This window comes from Lampris incognitus, chromosome 2, assembly GCF_029633865.1.
Source record: "Lampris incognitus isolate fLamInc1 chromosome 2, fLamInc1.hap2, whole genome shotgun sequence".
In the NCBI taxonomy this organism is placed as follows: domain Eukaryota; kingdom Metazoa; phylum Chordata; class Actinopteri; order Lampriformes; family Lampridae; genus Lampris; species Lampris incognitus.
The window spans coordinates 109,615,363-109,637,514 of record NC_079212.1 but is presented as its reverse complement, the minus strand read 5'-3'; positions in this window follow the sequence as shown (position 1 = coordinate 109,637,514).

Sequence of the window (22,152 nt, the reverse complement as noted above, 5' to 3'; positions counted from 1 at the left end):
GCTTTGTCTCCAAACCGTCTAACCTGAGCTGTCCCTCTAATATAGTAATTCCTAATCATATCCTTCTTCGTCACTCCCAACGAAAGTCTTAGCATCTTCAATTCTGCAACCTCCACCTCTGCCTCCTGTCTTTTCTTCAGTGCCACCGTCTCCAAACCATGTAACTTAGCTGGTCTCACAACTATCTTGTAAACCTTCCCTTTAATTCTTGCTGGTACTCATCTGTCGCAAATCACTCGTGACACTCTTCTCCACCCACTCCACCCTGCCTGCACTCTCGTATTCACCTCTTTTCCACACTCCTCATTACTTTGAACAGTTGACCTCGATTTTCCAGAAACATGGCTACATTTTCTGGTTCAGAGCCACTTTAACAGGAAGCTCATTTAGGTGTTTAATTTGGAAAATAAACATTCTGAGAGTGCACAATTTTGTAGCCTCTCATCTGTTGTTGATGGCGTCGTTCCAGGAAATGTCTCTTGGTGATGTGACAGTTAAAAGTTTGGATCACTGGGTTTTGGCTCACTTAGACAGTTGCTCATGTTTAACAAACACCGATTAAACTGTCAGAGATCACAGGTCAAAAAAATATGACTACTTTTTTATTTATTCATTCATTTATCTATTTTGAGTGAAAGTGAATTAGGCTTTCAAGTATAAACTCAAATTTTAGTGCATAAGAAACCAAAAAACTCATTTTTGGTTTTTGTCTCTTTTCCTCAGAAACATTTGCTGTCAACTTTTTTGTTCATTTGTTTTTTTGCAAATCATTCTCATCCCACACGTGTGCTTAAGCTGTCAACAAGAGCAATCCATTGTCTTAGCTTTCTAACTTAATTAACTTCTGGAAAGGAGCACCAGGTCAGTGTGATTTGTTTTGCCATGTTATTAAATGTGAGCGGTTTACGTTGTTAGGTTTCCATTGTTATTAAATGTGGGAAGTTTAATAAAATTAGCCTGTGTTTAATATTGTGTTTAATACTCTGTCTATAGTTACTTTCAATTTCCTGGTCAGAAAAATGATATCCATCCTGGGGTGTCCGGGTAGCATCGCGGTCTATTCCGTTGCCTACCAACACGGGGATCGCCGGTTCGAATCCCCGTGTTGCCTCCGGCTTGGTCGGGCGTCCCTCCAGACACAAATGGCCGTGTCTGTGGGTGGGAAGCCGGATGTGGGTGTGTCCTGGTCGCTGCACTAGCGCCTTCTCTGGGCGGTCGGGGCACCTGTTCGGGGGGGGGGGGGATAGTGTGATCATCCCAAACGCTACGTCGCCCTGGCGAATTTCCTCACTGTCAGGTGAAACGAAGCAGCTGGCGACTCCACATATATCGGAGGAGACGTGGTAGTCTACAACCCTCCTCGGATCGGCAGAGGGGGGTGGAGCAGCGACTGGGACAGCTTGAAAGAGTGGGGTAATTGGCTGGGTACAATTAGAGAGAAAAAGGGGGAAAACCCAAACAAAGAAAAGAAGAAAAAAAAACCCAAAAAGATATCCATTTGTCCAAGGCTCATTTTACACCTTGCATATTAGCAAGTGTTTTCTCTTTGGATTGTATCCCAGGAGTGTAAGCACACTTAAATAGTGTATCCAAATTTCCATGTCTTCTTTCTCTGACCTTAACAGACTGGTGCATGTCACTTTTCCATCCTTCTTTAAAATTAAGAATATACACTTCATCTTTTTTTTTGCGCACCATCCTGATGACAGACAAGTACAGTTGGACGTTACCATCCTATTTGGTATATATGAATCATTTCTGATTGGATCCATGCTCCAAGGTATATGTTTGTTAATGTACATGTGGAAAATGTAACCTTGAACTAAGCTGGAAGATGTTCTGGTGACTAGAACTTCAGTGGGTCCTGGGGCTATATACTATGCCTCGGTTTTGTTTATATTTTCTCCACCCAAGATACATGTTTATGGTGTAAATAGAGTCATAGACTCATTGTACAAGCCAAATGTGGTGGATGAGCTCTGGATTCGAGTTCATTCTTTTGAAGACGAGGGTTAAAAAAAAAAAAAAGAAACAAAAAGAAACAAAAAACACCGCTAAAATCTGGTGGACCTGATTAAATTGTCTCAGCAAAAAAAACAAAAAGTTTGTTCTGTGCTATGATGGCATATTTATTTTTGTGTCAGGTAATGAAGAATATAAATGGAAAGAATGAAAACACTGAAAAAACAAAAGTATCCTATAGTCTTGCAGGCAATAATTTGGCACCGTGATCAAAAGTTTCTCCAGTGGAACAAAGCCCAGTAATAATGGACAGACAACAAGAGAAGCATGGTGAAGTGGCCGTTGTGAGGGGAATACATGGTTTCAGCAAAATATAGTTCCCCACTTGTACTGATAAACCTTTGAGGAATGAAGATGAAGGAAAGCAAGACAGATGGGCACTCCATATCTGCTGTGTTACTTCAGCATTTGCACAAGAGAGGAAAATGATCAAATCTACACACAAAACAACACCGCCTCCCCGAACTTCTGAATGCTTACACAGAAGCTTTTCTCTATCTGTTCTGATCCAAAAAGCAATCTATTTATTTTTTTGGACATCAGCAGACCCCAATTTCTTACTGTCACAGTCACACACAGGCCATCATGGCATGTTATGATCGCAATAAGTAATTACTGAGAATCAGTAAAAATTGCTTCCCCATTGTAAAGAAAATTAAACTCAGTCAAGTCTTAAAACTGACCAGACATTTTAGGACATTAGGATGGAGCATCAGGGTCAATTTATGAATATCTCCCTAAAAGTTATTTTCTTAGACTTGCTTTTATTTGATTATTATTACTATCATTACTATAATAATAATAATAATAATGATAATAATAATAATATACAATAATAACAATGATTATTAATCAACCTTGTACTTTATCTCTTAGCTTTTTGTTACTTCCTGTTTTACTTGACCAAATGTATCCTGACACAGTTCATTCTGTTTGATTTATTATTGAAAAGCTTTGCAAAAAAATTACCTATCAAATAAGGTGTGATAAAAAAAACTTTTCTTCCATCCTTGTAATAGCGCTTCCCTTTTATCAGTTTTAAGTGAATACTTACAGCCATTCTAGCTCTTCTTCAAAGTACATCCTGTGGTTTAGCTGTGCACTGACAGACTCATAAAAAGGAGTGTCTACAGGCCAGTAAAGAAAGGACATGAAACCAGGCTTCACAGCTTTGGCTTCCTCAATTAGCTTTAAACTAAGCAGTTTGGAAATGTAGCAATGGCAAAGCTACTGTGTGCAAAAAAGCTGATGGGTAGTTGGGGGCAGTATATGGCATATAATGAATTCTTGAATTTGATGTGATCAGAGAACCAACTGAAGCTATTTTAGAATGAGAAAATGAAGAGACAGTAGCCTTTATCTGATATGAGAACAGGTTTTGTGCTATTTGTACTGCAAACTATACACGCAGTCAGATGGAATTTCTCTCTCTCTCTCTCTCTCACACACACACACACACACACACACACACACATACACACACACACACTATCAGAGGACTGCAATAATGACTTTTTTTTTTCATAAAAGGTTTGCACCTACTTTGTTGTATGGCATGGCACTGATAGGGTGAATTCTACACCCCAGTGTCACTCATCACTAAAATAGAAAACCAATTATTTTGATGATAAAAGGTACACTTAACTGTAAGGTATGCTATCATTCAAATGCTTTTGAATGTGAACTTATAGGATAAAAAGGTTGAATTTAATTTCTTTTTTATTCACATATTACTGGAAATAATATTCAAACATATTTTCAAAAGGTTTCTACGGTTATTGTTCAACCAGTTTGTCAGTGTGTACACAGGTGTGTAATCAAACTCAGTGACAACCTTGCTGAATCAATCTGGATATTGAGTAGAGATGTAACTAGACTTCTAAGTGGTATAAGATTGGTTTCAGTTAAGGCCTCCATGGGATTTGGCAGGGGACCTTCTTTGAACTGTAAAATAAAAGACAGCGGTTGCATACCGTCACTGCACCCTCATTGTATAATATATAACTGAATCCTTATACTATAGAAAATGACCTATGATCTCACTATTAAACATGCTATAAATCTGCGCTGCTTTCAAACCACTGACACTTTCACCTGCGATCCAAGGAATATATTTCAGTGGGCTCTCTCTGTCCATCAACAATTTTAAAAGTCTTGCCATGACCGAGAAGATCCAATTTATTACAAAGTGTAGGACTCATTTCATCCCTAAAAAGCAATTATAGCACACATTTGGTACAAAGCCACTTTGCCATAGCAGCTTTTTTAATTTCAGTGAGAGCAGTGACTGGATGCCCAGATAAACACCACCAGCACTGTCAGTAAAGGTCAAAGATTGACAGGTACTTCCAGCAGCTAAACTAATGCAGTTTATATTCAAATGATGTTGTTAATAATTCAATTACCTAAGTGGGGAGGAGGAGAAAATGAGAGCGTTTGAAATTTCATATTTTTGCAAAAGCATGTAACAACTTGGGTGATAAAAGACTGGATGTTTTTACTGAAAATTTTTTTCTTTTCACTCCTTTGCAATCACATTTATTTCAGAAGTTTCAATTTACATAACTTCAACATAATCATTTAATATTTGTAATTCCACTGATGTGGGACCTGGTCACCCATTCTTAAGTCTCATTGTTAAAACCTTAAAGGACAATTCCGGTATTTTTAACCCTATGCCCTATTTTTCCATCATTTGGCATCTAAATGACTAATAGGGACAAATGTTTTTTGAGTATTGAGCAATAAAGCTTCAGCCAGCAGCTGCGAAACGGACTGCAATGTAATCCTTGGGGGCGATTGTGCCCGTCAAAGCGCGTCCGATAGAAGTGCTTGTTTGTGCCACTGACAGGCTCAGATTGTTAATTTAAGTCTCTGACAACATCATAGAAAGACAACACTGTCTCACTCCCAACTCGTCACATATGGACACTTGGTCAGCACCCCTCTTCATCACTTTGCAATGCTTTGGGTACCCCTTTAGCATCAATTTTCAACATGGAGGGTAGTTGTGTTATTTGGTCTCACCCCATATCCGTCAGCAGACATGGGACTGAGATCACACGCGACACTTTACCTGATTAGCAGCTGCATACAGCTCATAGGTGCACAAAAAACACAATTATCCCATATTCAGTGAACTAGTTTTATCCTCTTCGATTATCCCGACTGGTTTTTTATATAAGTACATAGTAATAAACTATTTTTAATGTGTACATTCATTGCTAATGTGGTTAACTTGCTAAGCTAACAGTTACAACTGTTAACTCACCAGAATATCAAATGTCCAAAGTTCTAAGTAAGAAGTAGCAGCTCCTTGGCCAACTCTTGTGGTTCAGGGTTATACCTCAGCTCACGAACTTTAACTGTGAATCTGTTTTCACTCCAAAAACTTAGACAGAGTGAACCACACTGACGACAGAGCAATTATAGCACACATCCTTGCCAAGGATTGCAAGTCATCAGTGAAATGCCTGGAATGTGATCACACCTACCATGACACAGCCATGCATCCTGGCCCGCCACCCCAAATCCCAAAGGCTCCTTCACCATTCCAAGAGAACGGCGGGGAAGAAGAAGCTAATGCTAATCTGCCTGTAGTTAGCTCAAGGTGCACAGAGGTTTGCAGCGCAGGCCAATGGAGCCAGTCCTGTGCAAAGATCTGCACAAAGGTATATTTACAAAGGATGCTAGGCACAAGGCTTTCAATACCTATGTGATAATGCATGACCAGAGCATTCGCTCACTGGCCAAACCAGAGTTCTTCAACCTCTTTGGTGTAGAAGGCAAACCATTCCTGCATCAGCTGAGAACTTGCTCGTGTTTAGTAGAAACGTCAGGGAGACATGCCAAACGGTTCCTAGCCGAATCTCTAGATGGCAAAGCGGTCATTTCTCTCCCACCACTCATTGTGTGTAGTGAGATCCTAGATAATCGTTCAGAGATTCCAACACCAAGTGCCATGCTACGCCAACCCCATCTCCAGCATATTGCCAGACACCTCCCGGGACTAGATCCAAATGCAGAAATTCTGTTATTTCTCAGAAGATACATTTTGAGAGTGCTCAAGGTGAGAAAGCAGATTAACAGGCCACACAACGCTCTTTTCACACAACGCCTAGACCTTGGCTGGGTGGTTGTGGGAGAAGTGTGCCTGGGAAATGTTCGTAAGCCAACGGTCAACAGCTTCAAGACCAATGTGCTGGAAGGCAGTCGTCATTCATTTTTTCAACCCTGCACAAGCTACATGCATGTCAAGGGAACACAGGATAGCTTCAACAGAGTAGCCAAAGCTACAGAGGAGACACTGGGAAAAAGAGTGTTTAACAGAACGGAACATGACAACAGACCTGCTCCATCGATTGAGGATACAATCTTCCTGGACAGGATGGATGCTAATGTCTACAGAAATGATGAGAATAGTTGGGTTGCCCCACTCCCTTTCAGGGAACCATGCCAGCATCTTCCCAACAACAGAAAGCAGGCCATCATCAGGTTCACATCTCTACAGAGAATACTGAAAAGAAAACCAGAAATGAAAGAACAGTACTTTGCATTCATGGGTAAGATCTTCCAAAATGGACATGCCGAGGTGGTGCCACCATTGAAGGATGGTGAGGAATGCTGGTATCTTCCTACGTTTGGGGTATATCATCATCAGAAGCCCAACCCGATCAGGGTAGTTTTTGACTCCAGTGCTCAGTACTGTGGTGCCTCCTCCATGACGTGTTGCTAACCAGCCCGGATTTGAATAACACCCTAATCGCGGTTCTTTTCCGCTTCCATAAAGAGAAGGTGGCGGTGTTAGCAGACATCCAACAGATGTTCTACTGTTTTGAGGTGAGCGAAGACCACCACAACTTTCTTCGTTTCTTGTGGCACCAGGACAACGATATTACCAAAGAGGTCATTGAGTACCGGATGAAAGTCCACGTTTTCGGCAACAGCCCTTTGCCTGCTTTGGCAATCTATGGTTTGAGAAGAGCCATTAAAGAAGGAGCACAACAGCTTGACGCTGACGCCATTGAATTCGTAGAAAGACACTTCTATGTCTACAATGGCTTTATAGCCATATCAACTGACCATGAAGCAATCGACTTAATAAGCAGAAAGCATGCCTCTCTGGGGGAATCAAACCTTTGTCTGCACAAGTTCGTCTCACATAGCCAAACCGTCTTGAAGGCCTTTCCACTTGAGGACTGTGCAATGATTGTCAAGGACCTAGACCTTACCTCCGCTCACACAGCGCAGCTTGGGTCTCCTCTGGGAGATATCCACAGATACCTTCACTTTCCTTGTGTCGACAGACCCAAGCCATTCACTCGCCATGGGGTTCTATCCATGGTAAACAGCATCTTCGATCCCCTAGGTCTGTTAGTACCTGTCACTATCCAGGGAAGGGCTCTCTTAAGAGAGCATACCTCTGAACTCTCAGACTGGGATACTCCTCTCCCAGAAGAAAAGCTTGACAAGTGGGACACTTGGTGAGAATTGCTCCAAGATCTCAGACAGCTTCACGTACTGCGTACTTACTCAAACATGTCACTTTTCAAGACAGAGCACACCGAGCTATGTGTGTTCTCGGATGCCTCGACAAACTCAGTGGGAGCTGTCTCGTACCTGAAGACAGTCAAAAAAGATGGACAAACTGAAGTTGGATTTATCATAGGTAAGGCGAGGCTAGCACCCTAATCTTAACCTACCATCCCACGATTGGAACTGTGCACGACTGTCTTAGCTGTCGAGATGGTGGATCTCAGCCAATATGAGCTAGATGTCAAGCTCGATTCTATAAACTTCTATAGTGAAAGTAAGGTAATCCTTGGTTACATCCATAATGCGACTAATAGATTCTACGTCTATGTCCACAACAAGGTCCAACATATATGCCAGTCATCAAAACCAGAGCAATAGCATTACGTTCATTCCTGCACACTCTCACCTGGTGCAGATCACCTGGTTCTCGGGACCATTGTTCCTGAGATCACCACCCACCGAAAAAACACAAATAAGTGAAAAATTCAGCCTAATAGAACCGGAAAATGACACGTCCTTGCACCCCAGGGGAACTGGACCAATCAATGCATGTTGTCCTTCAAGCATCACAAAGGTCAGCCTTGACAAAGGAACTTGCAGCTCTCCAAGCGCAAAAACAATTCCCAAAAAACAGCTGTCACCAAAAGCTCAGCCTGGCATCGAGGACAACCTGATCTGTGTCAGAAGCCGGCTACGACACTCCAACCTGGAGACTGGTGAAAGGCATCCTATAATCTTGCGTAAAGACAGCCATGTATCCCTACTGCTGACATGCCATTATCACGAACAAGTGAAGCACCAGGGTCATCACATTACAGAGGGAGCAGTAAGGGCAGCAGGACTATGGGTCTTGGGTGGCAAAAGACTCATGAACTCAGTGCTCCACAACTGCATGACATGACGAAGCTCAGAGAGAAGGTCCAGGAGCAACACATGGCAGACTTACCTTCTGAATGCCTTCAGGTATGCGCTCCATTTACATTTGCGGGACTAGATGTTTTTGGTCCTTGGTCAGTTGCAGCTAGACTGACCCGAGGAGGACAGACAAGAGATGAGCCATCATATTCAGTTTTGTGTTTGTGTGTGTGTGTATGTGTGTGTGTGTGTGTCGGCCCTGTGATGGCCTGGTGGCCTGTTCAGTGTGTCTTCCCGCCTGCTGCCCAATGACTGATGGAATAGGCTGCAGCATCCCCGCTACACTGAGAGCAGGATAAGCGGTGAAGATAATGGATGGATGGAGTTCAAGAGCAGTTCATGTTGAGCTGGTAGAGTCCATGGACACATCTAGTTGTATAAATGCACTCAGGCGTTTCTTCGCCGTTAGAGGCCCGGTTAAGCAGTTGAGGTCAGACTGTGGAACTATCTTCATCGGCACAAGCAAGGAACTCGAGATGGGCAGAAGCCAGCTGGACCCAAATATTCAAGGGTATCTTAGTGAGCAGGGATGTGTCTGGGAGTTCAACCCACAACACGCTTCTTATATGGGGGGCTGTTGGGACAGAATGATAGGCACTGCGAGAAGAATCTTGGATTCTATGTTGCTCCAACTAAACACTTGCCTCACCCATGAAGTGCTCTCTACATTAATGGCGGAAGTCACTGCCATTATGAATTCCCAACTACTTGTACCAGTATCCACAGACCCAGACAACCCCCTAATACGCTCTCCATCAATGCTCCTCACGCAAAAGACTGGAGTCCCACCACCCCCGGTGACTTCTCAGAGCAGGATTTGTACACAAAACAGTGGAGACAAGTCCAAGCTCTCGCAAATCAATTTTTGAACACGCTGGCAGCAAGAGTACTTACCTTGTTTAAAAACGCAGACAGAAGTGGACAGTGCTTCGCAGAAACCTAGAAGTCGGGGATGTAGTCATGCTCAGAGACAAGCTGGTCGAATGCAACTCTTGGCCTATGGCTAGGATCACTGCCACATTCCCTGGGAAAGACGGACACTTCAGAAAAGTCGAGGTTAAAACAGCTGACCAAGATACTGTAAAGACATTTCTTAGACCAATTGTGGAAGTTGTCTTACTTCTCCCAGAATACAGGTAGAAAACCTGATTTGAACTCCTTCTAAACTAGGTTTAGTGACCTCACTGTTGTCAAGCAGGGAGTGTGATGTCTACAAGACATGTTGTTATTTTGTAATGTTAGTTACCACTGTTTTCTAATGCTTTGTATTGAATTGTATCGTTTGTTAAAAAAGTTTATAAAGTTAGTTCAAACACATCACTTACTGTTAGTCTGCACATCACTACCTGTCAATCAGGCCAGGAATAGGGAAAGCCATATGCGTTAGTCAGTATGCATCCATTCGCCTCTACACACAATTACTGGTGAATCAATGTCGTAAGTTGTTGTATTTCATTACTTACATGTTAAAGTTCACATATTAAGGGTTAGTGAAACTTCCTTTTCTGTTTTTTTTATATTATCCTGCAGTTTTCGCTGCATGTCATTATGAAGGAGTTACCAGTAAATGTTTCTACAACTACGACAACGACTCTTTCTTCATTTTGAGCGGAGTTTAGCTTCATGTTTGGTCTAAGGTTCTTACCTAACGAGAACACTAAACTGCTCATGAAACCAGCAAATTCGGTCATTATGCAACTGTGCCGGTTTCAGTCACTATGCAATGTGCTGTTTATAAGGTTGGGGATTCAGGCGAGACTTCAGATGTGTGATGAAAAGTTTCTCAACTGATTCAACTTTTTGGGATCACCATGCATCCATCCATCCATTATCTGAACCGCTTATCCTGCTCTCAGGGTCGCGGGGACGCTGGATGGAGCCTATTCCAGCAGTCATTGGGTGGCAGGCAGGGAGACACCCTGGACAGGCCGCCAGACCATCACATCCTGACATATAATTATGACGATTGGTCTATGAAACCGGCGATTGATTTCCTATGCACACAAAACCGGCGTATGAATGCATATGCATGCATATGCACATGAAACCGGTGATTTCAGTCAATATGCAACTGTGCCGGTTTCGGTCATTTTGCAATGTGCTTTTCATAAAGTTGGGGATACATTCAGTCAGCTTAGACTGATAAATTCACCTAGGAGTGATGAAACATTTCTCCTACTGAATTTTATGTACAGATGAACTGATTCAACTTTTCGGGCCTGCAGTGACCAATTTGACCAGGATGACTACTGCCAGCCAAAGAAGCTGGTTCACTCTCATCTGCCTGTTGCCCCTCTCTTTCGCTCCTTGTCCTCTTCGGAGCTCTTCTTTCTTATACTCCTGCTCTAATAAATACAGGCAGCCATTGAATTCAAATGTCTCACCACATTGTCGAAATCAGCTAAATATTCAGCCATGACTTTTAAAATAAATGCAGTTCTTCAATGTCTCAGTCTATGCTACTTCAAATGAATGGTCTTATCTAATAACACTAGGTGTGACTTCTTTTGTAAACAAACCACACCCCACACGCAAATAATAATAATAATAATAATAATAATAATAACGATAATAAATGAAACTTATGTAGCGCTTTTCTAACACTCAAAGTCACTTTACCATAAACGGCAGTGAAACAAGACAACAGATAAACATAACACAAACATACAGGGGTGGATGGGAAGGGGGGCTACAAGAGGGAGAAGCGGCAGCCACACACGACACTAGCAGTACTCTCCCTCATAAACAGATACAAAATGGCAACAAAAACAAAAATCAACAGCACTGTAGACGTTGATTTTCTGTAGGGGTTTACTCCCGTAGCCTATTCCTCTCCCGAGGTATCCACTAGGCAGTGGCACTATTTAACCCATAGCTGGGGGCTGGTTCGTGGGCATCAGGGAATATCCACACACCGGTGGGCCTGCGTACCACACGTCTAGGGGCCAGACCTCCTCTGAGTCACTTTAATAGCAGCAGTAAAAGGGATGTTATAACAAAGACCAGTGTTCTGACAGTTTGCGCTACCCACTCAGGATGAGTTAGCTTCATCCTGTCAGACTAGTCTGATGAACTAAGCCTCTTTCTCATAATGACCTATCCTAGTAAAAAACATTGTTTAGTAGCTACTCAAGTCAGATATGTGTGAGAAACAAACATGCAAGCCCTATAAACAGGATTAAAAGTAGGGTAGCTCATTCTGTCAGGAAATATCTATTGGGATGACTACTACCTTTATAAATGTAGTTTAAGTAGAGTAGCTCATTTTGTCAGGAAGGACATTATCAGAATGTGGTTAAAAGTAGAGTAGCTCATTCTATCAGCTAGGAAATAGTATCTATCAGAATGGACCTCTATAAATGTGGTTAAATGTATGGTAGCTCATTCTGTCAGGTAGGAAATATCTATTGGAAGGGACTACAATAAATATGGTTAAAAGCAGAGTAGCTCATTATGAGCACCCAACATGTGTACACACACACACACACACACATGCAGACACACACACACACACATGCAGACACACACACACACACATGCAGACACACACACACACACACACACACACACATTTATCACTTTTCTTTATTATTATTTGTTATCTCACAAGCGCACACATTTCCTCAAGAAATTGTAACCTACTTTTTCTATTTTGTGCATTTCAGGCAAATGTAATTTTCATTTCCATTTGCAGGGACAGATTTCAGACAGTCATGAGAATTAGTAAGTCTATTACACTTTATCTACAATATCAGAAAATGTGAAAAACAATGTTGAAAAATTCTGTGAGGTTGAGGACCGATCGCCATTTTCAATGAGCTTGCAGGCAATATGTAGTCTGGCAGCCTGACAGATGCAAGAATCAGTCACATCAAGGATTGATCCAGACCGAAAGTATTCATCCGCAAACTGAAAAAAGCACCACTCCAGACTTAGTAACACGGTACATAGTATTATCATACACTTAAAAAATTAATTATTTCTAAGTTAGTGGTCTCACATTTAAAATAAGGACTCAACAGCTAGCCCCATCTACCTGCAGCTCATGTCCCAGTGTTGTGCTGCTTAATTGGCGCTGTCTTATCCTTAAGAAATTCCTAAAAACGTTTAACATTAAAATTAATAGAAAGAAGTTAGCAAAAAATGATTACAAGACACATTTAAAGCAACAATTTAGTAATATAATATAGAACATTAGCGTTCATATATATATATATATATATATATATATATATATATATATATATATGGACAACTGATGATATGGCATGAAACAGGCTTGTACTGTCTCATGATTCACTGGATTACTGTCTCATAAAGAATTTACTTGACTATAGATTTGCTTATAGATTTATAAGCAATCATCAGCTGTGAAGATTACAGCTGATGATTGCTTATGGCATGAAACAGGCTCATACTGTCTATTAAAGTATTTACTTGAATCACTGGATATATATATATATATATATATATACGTATATGTGTGTGTGTTTGTGTGTATACATATATAGTTAGTTACATATACATATGGTAGCAAATTCGGGGGGCAGTCCGGGAACCGCCACAGCCGGGACGCGAATCCGTGTCTCCCACTCCGCAAGCGACAACGTTAACCAGTCGACTAAAGGGTCCGAGCCGTTAGTCAAGGACCAACGTGTCTAGTTATTGATGCACGTTACACTACCCCCCTCATCCGGGATGCGCGTCCCCGCGCTTCAGTATATCAGCTCCCTCACGCCTCTGGGCGCACGCGCTTCCGATGGCCTTACGGTCTCGCCATCCCACTTCTGACACCAATGTAGCGAATTTGGGGGGCAGTCCGGCAACCGCCACAGCCGGGACGCGAACCCGTATTTCCTGCACCGCAAGCGACAACGTTAACCAGTCGACTAAAGGGTCCGACCCCTTAGTCAAGGGCCAACGTGTCTACTTATCCATGCACGTTACAGTATATACACAAATCCAGTGAATCAAGTAAATACTTTATGAGACAGTACAAGCCTGTTTCATGCCATAAGCAACCATCAGCTGTCTATTAAGTTACTCGGGACAGAACATACCATTTACTGCCTCATCATGCACATCACGTGCACAACGTCCAATGGGGAAGGGAGAGGTGTGACATCCAAAAACATGTGATCGCTAACAGTCCAATGTTTGTGTTTGTGTTGTGTGGGTGGGGGGGGGGGGAGTATTTGTCCGTTGGAATGATTTATTTATAATTAAAAAATAGGTGCTTATATCTATGTTTGCAACTGCTGGCCAGTCATTCCTGTTATTCAATGCAGACATTTCTGGTTTGCAAATGATGAACTATTTTTCAGTTAGATTGCACATTTTACTGCTAATTGTTTACTGCTTTGTTCTTTGAGAGGATTTTCCAGGTGGTTGAATAATTAACGTTTCTGTCCGTCAATGACCAAATATAACGGCTTAAATATGTTACATTCTTTAAACGGTTATTTCTAAAGCTACACGTGTGCATTAAACCTATTTTTAAATGGTCCCTCTGTTAGACCGACGTATGTCTCTTTTTTGCCATTGTCATTTCTCGTCATTTATCATAGTGAAAACTATGAGAAGTTTAAAACGCTAATAAAAACATAACGAACCATAAAACACAACACACTACATATCATAAAATAAGTTGTGTGCGAAACGGGTAATAACAATAATAATAATGATAGTAATTATTATTGTAAATAATAAATGTGATGTTGAGTGCATTGTACCGTTTCCCACTCCGCAAGCAACAACGTTAACCAGTCGACTAAAGGGTCCGCCCCATTAGTCAAGGACCAACGTATCTACTTATCCATGCGCGTTACAGTATTTTGGAGTGTATTTCTAGGAGTCACTTTGGATACAGGTACACCTCTGTGTAGTAAATGTGTCAATATTTAAATGTCTTCGTTGATGTCAAAGTCAACGTATCTTTATTGTCCCTTACAGGGAAATTAGTTTGCAGCCAGTATAATAAAAACTATCACACAAAAACAAAACATACAAACACCAAGGCAAAAGTGACAACAGGACATAGTGGGCAAGGAGAACCAAAGGAGCTCAAATATACAGACCAAGGAAACAAGCGAACTGCAGATAACAGATTAATACTATACTGTGGTGATACACAATTGCGGGTAGATTCACCAGGGGCTGCTGCTCCTTTAAGGCAGACGTTCAGAGTTCTGACGTAGGCACTGCTTAGAGTTTCCGGGGTGGAGCCATGTTTGCAGCAGCCTAGCGGTTAGCTGGTTGCCACTAGATATTGTGCTGTATCGGTGTCGTTTTGTGTGGCGAGTAAACGGAATCGACTCGACTCGATCTCTCCGTCTCCTCATTCCTGCACTCCCACAATCTACCATTTAACAATTGAATGGCAGTGGGGACAAAGGAAGCCTTGTATCTCTTGGTCCTAATACAAGGCATCCTCAACCGACGACCTGAGAGTAACAGCTGTGTTCACTCCTACATTTTAGGGCGGAGCCACGTCCTACTGAAATGCCAGGGGCATCAACGGTTGGAAGTAGTGGCCATGTAAAGCCAGATGAGCCCAGCATTTCTGAGTTCCTGAAATTATCCAGTATGGAATACATCATCTTCACTGACAGTGAGCTGGACCAGGCAAGGAAAAAAGGTTTGGAAAAGAGCCTGATGTCACTTTATCCAAAGAGCTTTTCTGCCGCCTCATCCGAAATACAATGACGAATATGATCACCATTGCACGAGCTTCCGAGGACTGCCGCTATCCAACAAAACACGGAAGTAATCTCCATGACAAGGCGTTTAGTTGAATACTACCCAATGATCAGGGACAGGTCATCCAACAGAGAATGGGTGCGTCCCATTTTTGTCACTGTACATTTGAAGTTTATGGTGAAACCTTGTTCCTGTACATTTTTAAATGCATTATTTGTACCCTGCAGGAGTATGTTTCTAAGAAGCTGTTGAAGAGATTCTCCAATGTGAAAAGTCCTGTGAAACCCAAGAGTCATCCTGTCAAAATACAACGTCGGGATGAGGATACTGATGTAGGTGTTTATTCTGGTAGGAGTGATGATGCCAATTCCAGTGCATCAACTGTTATTCTGGAAGACTTGCCGGTAAGGACAAGCACCCCAAAACAGTTGAAGGACAACAATGATGAAACATGCACAGGTATATTACACTGTACATGCAGCTCAATGTACTTTTGCAGAAGTGATTTTTGGGAAAATATAATTAGGGATGTCCTGATCCGATCCATGGCATCGGTATCAGGTCGATAATGGTCCAGAATGCTTCATCGGGTTATCGATGGAGAGAAAAAAATATGATCCGATACCTATCCAATAAAATCCCTGGGGAAATCTAGCTTAAACCATCGCCAAAATGCTTATATATTATTATTTCTTCTTCTTCGTCGTCGCTGCGCACCTCCAGTTAAGCGGCGCAGCATGTGAAGTGATAACAACAGTAGTAGAATTAGTCGCATGTGTATGAATGTTAACTACATGTAGAATAGGCATGCAAGTGGTGTGGAAGTATTTCAGCGAAAAACAAAAAAATCTAACAGCCGAGTGCAAAATTTGCAATGCAAATGTTTCGAGGGGTGGCAGTGCTGTTGGTCGGTTTAACACCATGAACTTAATTAAGCATTTGGAAAAACACCACATGGAACAACACCAGGAATTTCTGCGTGCAGTGGCTGCAAAGAAAAGCAAAACACACCAACAGTAGACATTGATGGAATCAAGAAAAAGGCGAGAGAAACTGCCCCCAGACAGCAACAAGGTGACATTGATAATGGAGAAACTATCTGAGTTTATTGTCCTGTACAACTAACCCCTTTCGGTGTTAGAAAATGTTGGGTTCCAACAGTTAATTGAGCTCCTAGAGCCTCGCTACACTTTGCCCAGTCACCATTATATAACAGAAAATGCCATCCCTCATATGCACAACGAAGTTTGCGATTTTCTCTCCAAACTCTTGGGAGAATGTAGGTGCGGTTAGTTTCACAACAGATATCTGGAGCTCAGATGTGAGTCCAATGTCCTTGTTGAGTCTGACTGCGCATTGGATAGACTTGGATTTTACCTTTAAAAAAGTGGTGTTGCATACCCAAGCATTTTGTGGCTCACACACAGGGGATTCCATTATGGCAGCCATTAAGGAAATGGCTGCATGAATGGAAGATTGATAAAAACAAAGTGCATGTAGTTTTAAGGGAAAGCATGGTATTACCTGGTCCTGGGATAATCAAAAGTGCACAAATTCAAGTGCAGACCTACCTCAACTATTCCACGGTCGGACAATCCCTTACTTTACTGGAGAGCCAACCAACCCCGACTGCCATCCTTGGCAGCCACGGCAGCTAAATTTCTCTGTGCTCCCTGCACAAGTGTAGAGAGTGAGATGCTCTTTAGCACAGCCTCAATTATTATTGATGTAAGAAGGAACAGGCCGACGGTGGAGACTGCTGAAAAGCTTATGTTCCTAAAGAAGAATCTGCCCCTCATGGTTATGTGAGCAAACGTAATGTTCAAGAGCTTTGCTACAGAGAAATGGTACCTGTGAAAGTAATTTTTTTGTTTTATTTTTACAATTGTTAAGAATAAAGGAGCTAGGTCAGTAAAGTCAGTTTAAACTGTTTGTTAATGTTATATTATTTATTTGGAATGTTATACATATTTAAGTTGTGTTTTACAGTGCCATTTGTTAGGGTTTGTGGAAGACCCCAAGCGCACGACACCAGACAGAGATGGGGTTAGCCGAAACTGGCGTACTTTATCCTTGCTCGTACAACAGTCAAACACAGGAGGGCAATGAGCGACAAGAAAACGGGAAGTCCGAGGGAAAAAAACTTGCGGGTAATCCAAACTGGGAACACGGCAGGATACTTCCATGGGGAAACTTTGCAAGGGAAACCATAAACCAAGGGCTGGGGTGAGCTTGGAGAGAAAAGCACCGTAAGGGAAGAGTAGCCACTACCGCGAGGAGGTTACAGCACGAACTGACAACGGGCGCTGGGAGACCACCAAACTTAAGCCCAGCCCTGACGGCTAAGCCCGGCCCTGAGGAGCCGATTGGCTGCCGGCGCGGGGTGGGCGGGCCATGGCGCGGGGTGGGCGAGCCGTAACAGTACCCCCCCCCCTCCACGGGAGCCACCAGGCGACTTGCCCGGCTTGTCGGGATGGGAATGATGGAACTCAGTGAGCAGCCCAGGGTCCAGAATGAGCTGGCGGGAGACCCAGCTACGTTCCTCTGGACCGTAGCCTTCCCAGTCCACCAAATACTGGAACCCCCGTCCTCGGCGCCGGACGTCCAGCAGCCGGTGGACCTTACACTGGGGGTGCCCATCCACGATCTCGGGGAGGCGGAGCTGGGGCCGGAGGCATCAGAGGACTGTGGGAGACAGGCTTAACCCGAGACACATGAAAAACGGGATGGATCTTCAAGGAAGCCGGAAGCTTCAGACTCACCGCCGCGGGGCTGAGATCCTTCCTGATCGCAAAGGGCCCGACAAACCGGGGGTTCAGCTTCTTCGCGGTGGACTGAAGCGGGAGGTCCTTCGAGGACAGCCACACCCTTTGGCCTGGTTGGTACGTAGGCACTGGGGACCAGCGTCGGTTGGCTCCACGACTGGCGCGCTCAACTGCCCGGAGCAGAGCAGCTCTGGTCACCTCCCAGACGTGACGACACCGGTTCAGATGGGCCTGCATGGAGGGAACTGCCACTTCCGACTCCTGCGCAGCAAAGAGAGGTGGCTGGTAACCCAGGGACACCTCAAAAGGTGAGAGGCCGGTGGCAGAGCTGACCAGGGAGTTGATGGCATACTCGACCCAGAGGAGGAACCGGCTCCAAGAGCTGGGCTTCTTGGCGGCCACGCACCGGAGGGCAGACTCCACGCTCTGGTTCATCCTCTCCGTCTGTCCGTTAGTCTGTGGGTGATAGCCAGAGGAGAGACTAACAGAGGCACCCAACCCCTTACAAAAGGCCCGCCATACCTGGGAGACGAACTGGGGCCCTCTGTCCGAGACGACGTCCAGGGGAAGGCCGTGGAGATGGAACACATGGCTCGTCAGGAGGTCCGCCATCTCAGAAGCCGATGGGAGTTTGGGGAGGGCCACCAGGTGCACTCCCTTACTGAAGCGGTCCACCACTGTCAGGATCACAGTGTTACCCAGGGAGGGAGGCAGTCCGGAGACAAAATCCAACGCCACATGGGACCAGGGCCGGCTTGGAGTTGGGAGGGGCTGCAGCAGACCCGCGGGTGCCTGGTGAGAGGCCTTGCTGCGGGCACAGATGGAGCAGGCCTTTACGAAGTCCCTGACGTCCTTTCTCATGGTGGGCCACCAGAAACGCCGAGCCAGGAAGGTGAAGGTGCGGTGGACACCCGGGTGGCAAGCAAACTGACTGGCATGGCCCCACTGGAGAACCCAGGACTGGACTGAGTCCTGGACGAACAGGAGGCGTGGAGGCACGTGGCTCGGGGCAGGATGGGAGCGCAACGCCTGCCTGACCACGGTCTCGATGCCCCAGGTAACCACGCCAACCACCCTGGCCTCAGGAAGGATGGGAGTCGGCTCCTCTGTAGCTGGCTCCCTCCTCGGGTGTTGTCAGGACAGGGAGTCTGCCTTCGTGTTGCGGGACCTGGGGCGATAAGTCAGCGTGAAGTCAAACCGACTGAGGAAGCTGGCCCACTGTGCCTGCCGACCATTGAGGCGCTTGGTTGCTCGGATGAACGTCAAGTTCTTATGATCAGTCCAGATGGTGAACGGCTGTTCCGCCCCCTCCAGCCAATGACGCCACTCCTCCAGAGCAGCCACCACTGCCAGCAGCTCCCGGTTCCTGACATCGTAGTTCTCCTCAGCGGGGAGGAACCGGCGAGAGAAGATGGCACATGGATGGACCTTCTGGTCAGACACTGACCGCTGGGAGAGGACAGCCCCCAACCCGGTTTCCGAAGCGTCCACCTCCACGATGAACTGCCTTTTGAGGTCTGGGTGGAGCAGGACCGGGATGCTGGTGAACCTCTCCTTGAGGGACTGGAACACAGAGCGGGCAGCTGGGGACCAGATGAACGGCTGGGAGGGGGAGGTCAGCCTGGTGAGAGGTTCAGCCACGCGGCTGTAGTTCCTGATGAACCTCCTATAGAAGTTCGCAAACCCGAGGAAGCTCTGTAATTCCTTCTGTGATGTGGGATCGGGCCAGTCCACCACAGCCTGAATCTTGCGGGGGTCGGCCCGGGTCTGTCCCCTCTCAACGACGAAGCCCAGGTAGTCAATGGAAGGGGAATGGAACCGGCACTTCTCTGCCTTGATGAAGAGCCGGTTCCGGAGGAGACGTTCGAGTACCCGGTGGACATGCTGGACATGTTCCTCGAGGGTCCTGGAGAAGATGAGGATGTCATCGAGGTAGACCACCACAAACTCGTCGAGCATGTCGTGGAGAATGTCATTCATGAGAGCCTGGAATACCGCCGGGGCGTTGGTGAGGCCGAACGGCATGACCAGGTACTCATAATGACCCCGGGGCGTCTTAAAAGCTGTCTTCCACTCGTCCCCCTTCCGGATCCGGACCAGATGATAGGCACACCGGAGGTCCAGCTTAGTGAAGACTGTAGTCTGGTTGAGGGGCTCAAGGGTGGAACTCATGAGAGGAAGGGGATACTTGTTCTTGACGGTTATCTCATTGAGTTGGCGATAGTCAATGCAGGGTCGGAGGCCCCCGTCTTTCTTCTTCACGAAAAAGAATCCAGCTGCCACCTGGGAGGACGAGGGCTGAATGAGCCCCGCTGCCAAGGACTCGGAGATGTACCCGTCCATTGCAGCCTTCTCGGGGATGGTCAGACTGTACAGAGGACTGCTGGGAAGGGGTGCCCCAGAGTGGAGGTCAATAGCACAGTCATAAGACCGATGAGGAGGAAGAGATTGAGCCCAGGTCTTGCTGAAAATCTCACCTAGCTCATGGTACTCAGGGGGAACAGAGGAGAGGTTGGGAGGCGGGGCACTAGGGGGGATGGGCCGGGAGCAGCCTGGAGACATTGGGCATGACAGGAGGAGCTCCACTCCATGATGGTACCGGAGGCCCAGGCGATGTGTGGCTCATGCTGCACGAACCAGGGGCGCCCTAGGATCACAGGGACTAACGGGGACTGGATGATGTAGAACCGAAGTCTCTCCACATGGTTCCCTGCTATGGTGAGAGAGACAGGGTGGGTGCGTTGGGTGACGCTGGCCAGGCAGCGCTCATCCAGCGCGAAGGCCTCCAAGTGCTTCTCTAGCGTCTCTAGTGGGATGTTAGCCTGGGCAGCAAACTCTGAGTCCAGGAAACCCTCATCAGCCCCCGAGTCGAGGAGTGCACCCATCGTGAGCCGCTGGTCAGCCCAGGCTAGGGTAATGCTAACCAGATGGTTCTGTGGGGCAGGACGGCGGGAACAGGAAAGGCAGCTCACTAGGATCTCTCTGGGCCCCAGTGAGCCTAGTCTTTTGGCCGAGTGGGGAAACCGCTGATCATATGTCACTTCTGGCCACAGTAGAGGCATTGACCCGCCTTGAACCGGGCCTCCCGTTCGGCCGGACTAAGGCGCGTGCACCCCAGCTGCATAGGTTCCTCCCCCGTCGTGGTCTGGGGCACGGGGGGAGAAACGGCCACAGGGAAAGTGGGGCGAGCAGGAGTAGGGGTCCTGTCAGGAGTGCTGGACGACTGGGGAATGGATGGGGATCCACGCAGGGCTCGCTCGCGCCTCCTCTCCCGGAGGCATCCGTCGATGCGGATGGCGAGCTTGATCAGGTCATCGAGGGAGGTGGGCTCCTCCCGGGTGGCGAGCTGGTCCTTGACAGCCTCGCTGAGACCTCTCCGGAAGGTGACCCGAAGTGACTGGTCGTTCTAACCGCTCTCAGCTGCGGCCAGCCCGAACTCCACCGAGTAGTCTGTGACACTGCCACTGCCCTGCTGGATACTGCTCAGCCGAGCACCAGGGTCCTGGCCACCGACTGGATGGTAGAAAACCTTTCGTAGTTCCGCCACAAAGTCCTCGTAAGTGAGGCAGAAACTGGCCTTCATGGACCAGGAAGCAGTGGCCCACTGAGCTGCTCGGCCTGTGAGCAGGTTGGTCACGTAAGCGACACGGGCAGCATCAGATGTGAACATGCTGGGTTGGTGCAGGAAGACCAGCTCACACTGCATGATGAATGTGGCACAGGTCTCAAATTCGCCATCAAATGGTCGTGGGCTGGAGAGGCAGGGCTCCCGGGGAACTGGGTTGAGCCCCACAGGGTTAACTGGGGCAGCGGGCCCAGGGGGCGGGTTACCCATGACTCCAGGGGCAGGCTGGCCCGGCGGCTGGATGGTGAGAGCCGCCGTGATGGTCTGCAACTGCCACAGGATCTCTGCTTGTTGGCTCGCCGACGCCGCCTGCTGGCTCGTTAGGTTACCTACACAGGCCTGGAGGGGCTGGACCCGAGTCTGAAGATCCCTCACCGCAGCAGAGGCCACCTCTAGCTGCTGGGTGTGAGAGTTGGTCAATTGGATCTGTCTGATGAGAGCCGCTTGAACCGGACTGGTTGGTATGCTCTCTGTGATGGCTGGGGTCATCTTGGTCAGTCCGTACTGTTAGGGTTTGTGGAAGACCCCAAGCGCACGACTCCAGACAGAGATGGGGTTAGCTGAAACTGGCGTACTTTATTCCTTGCTCGT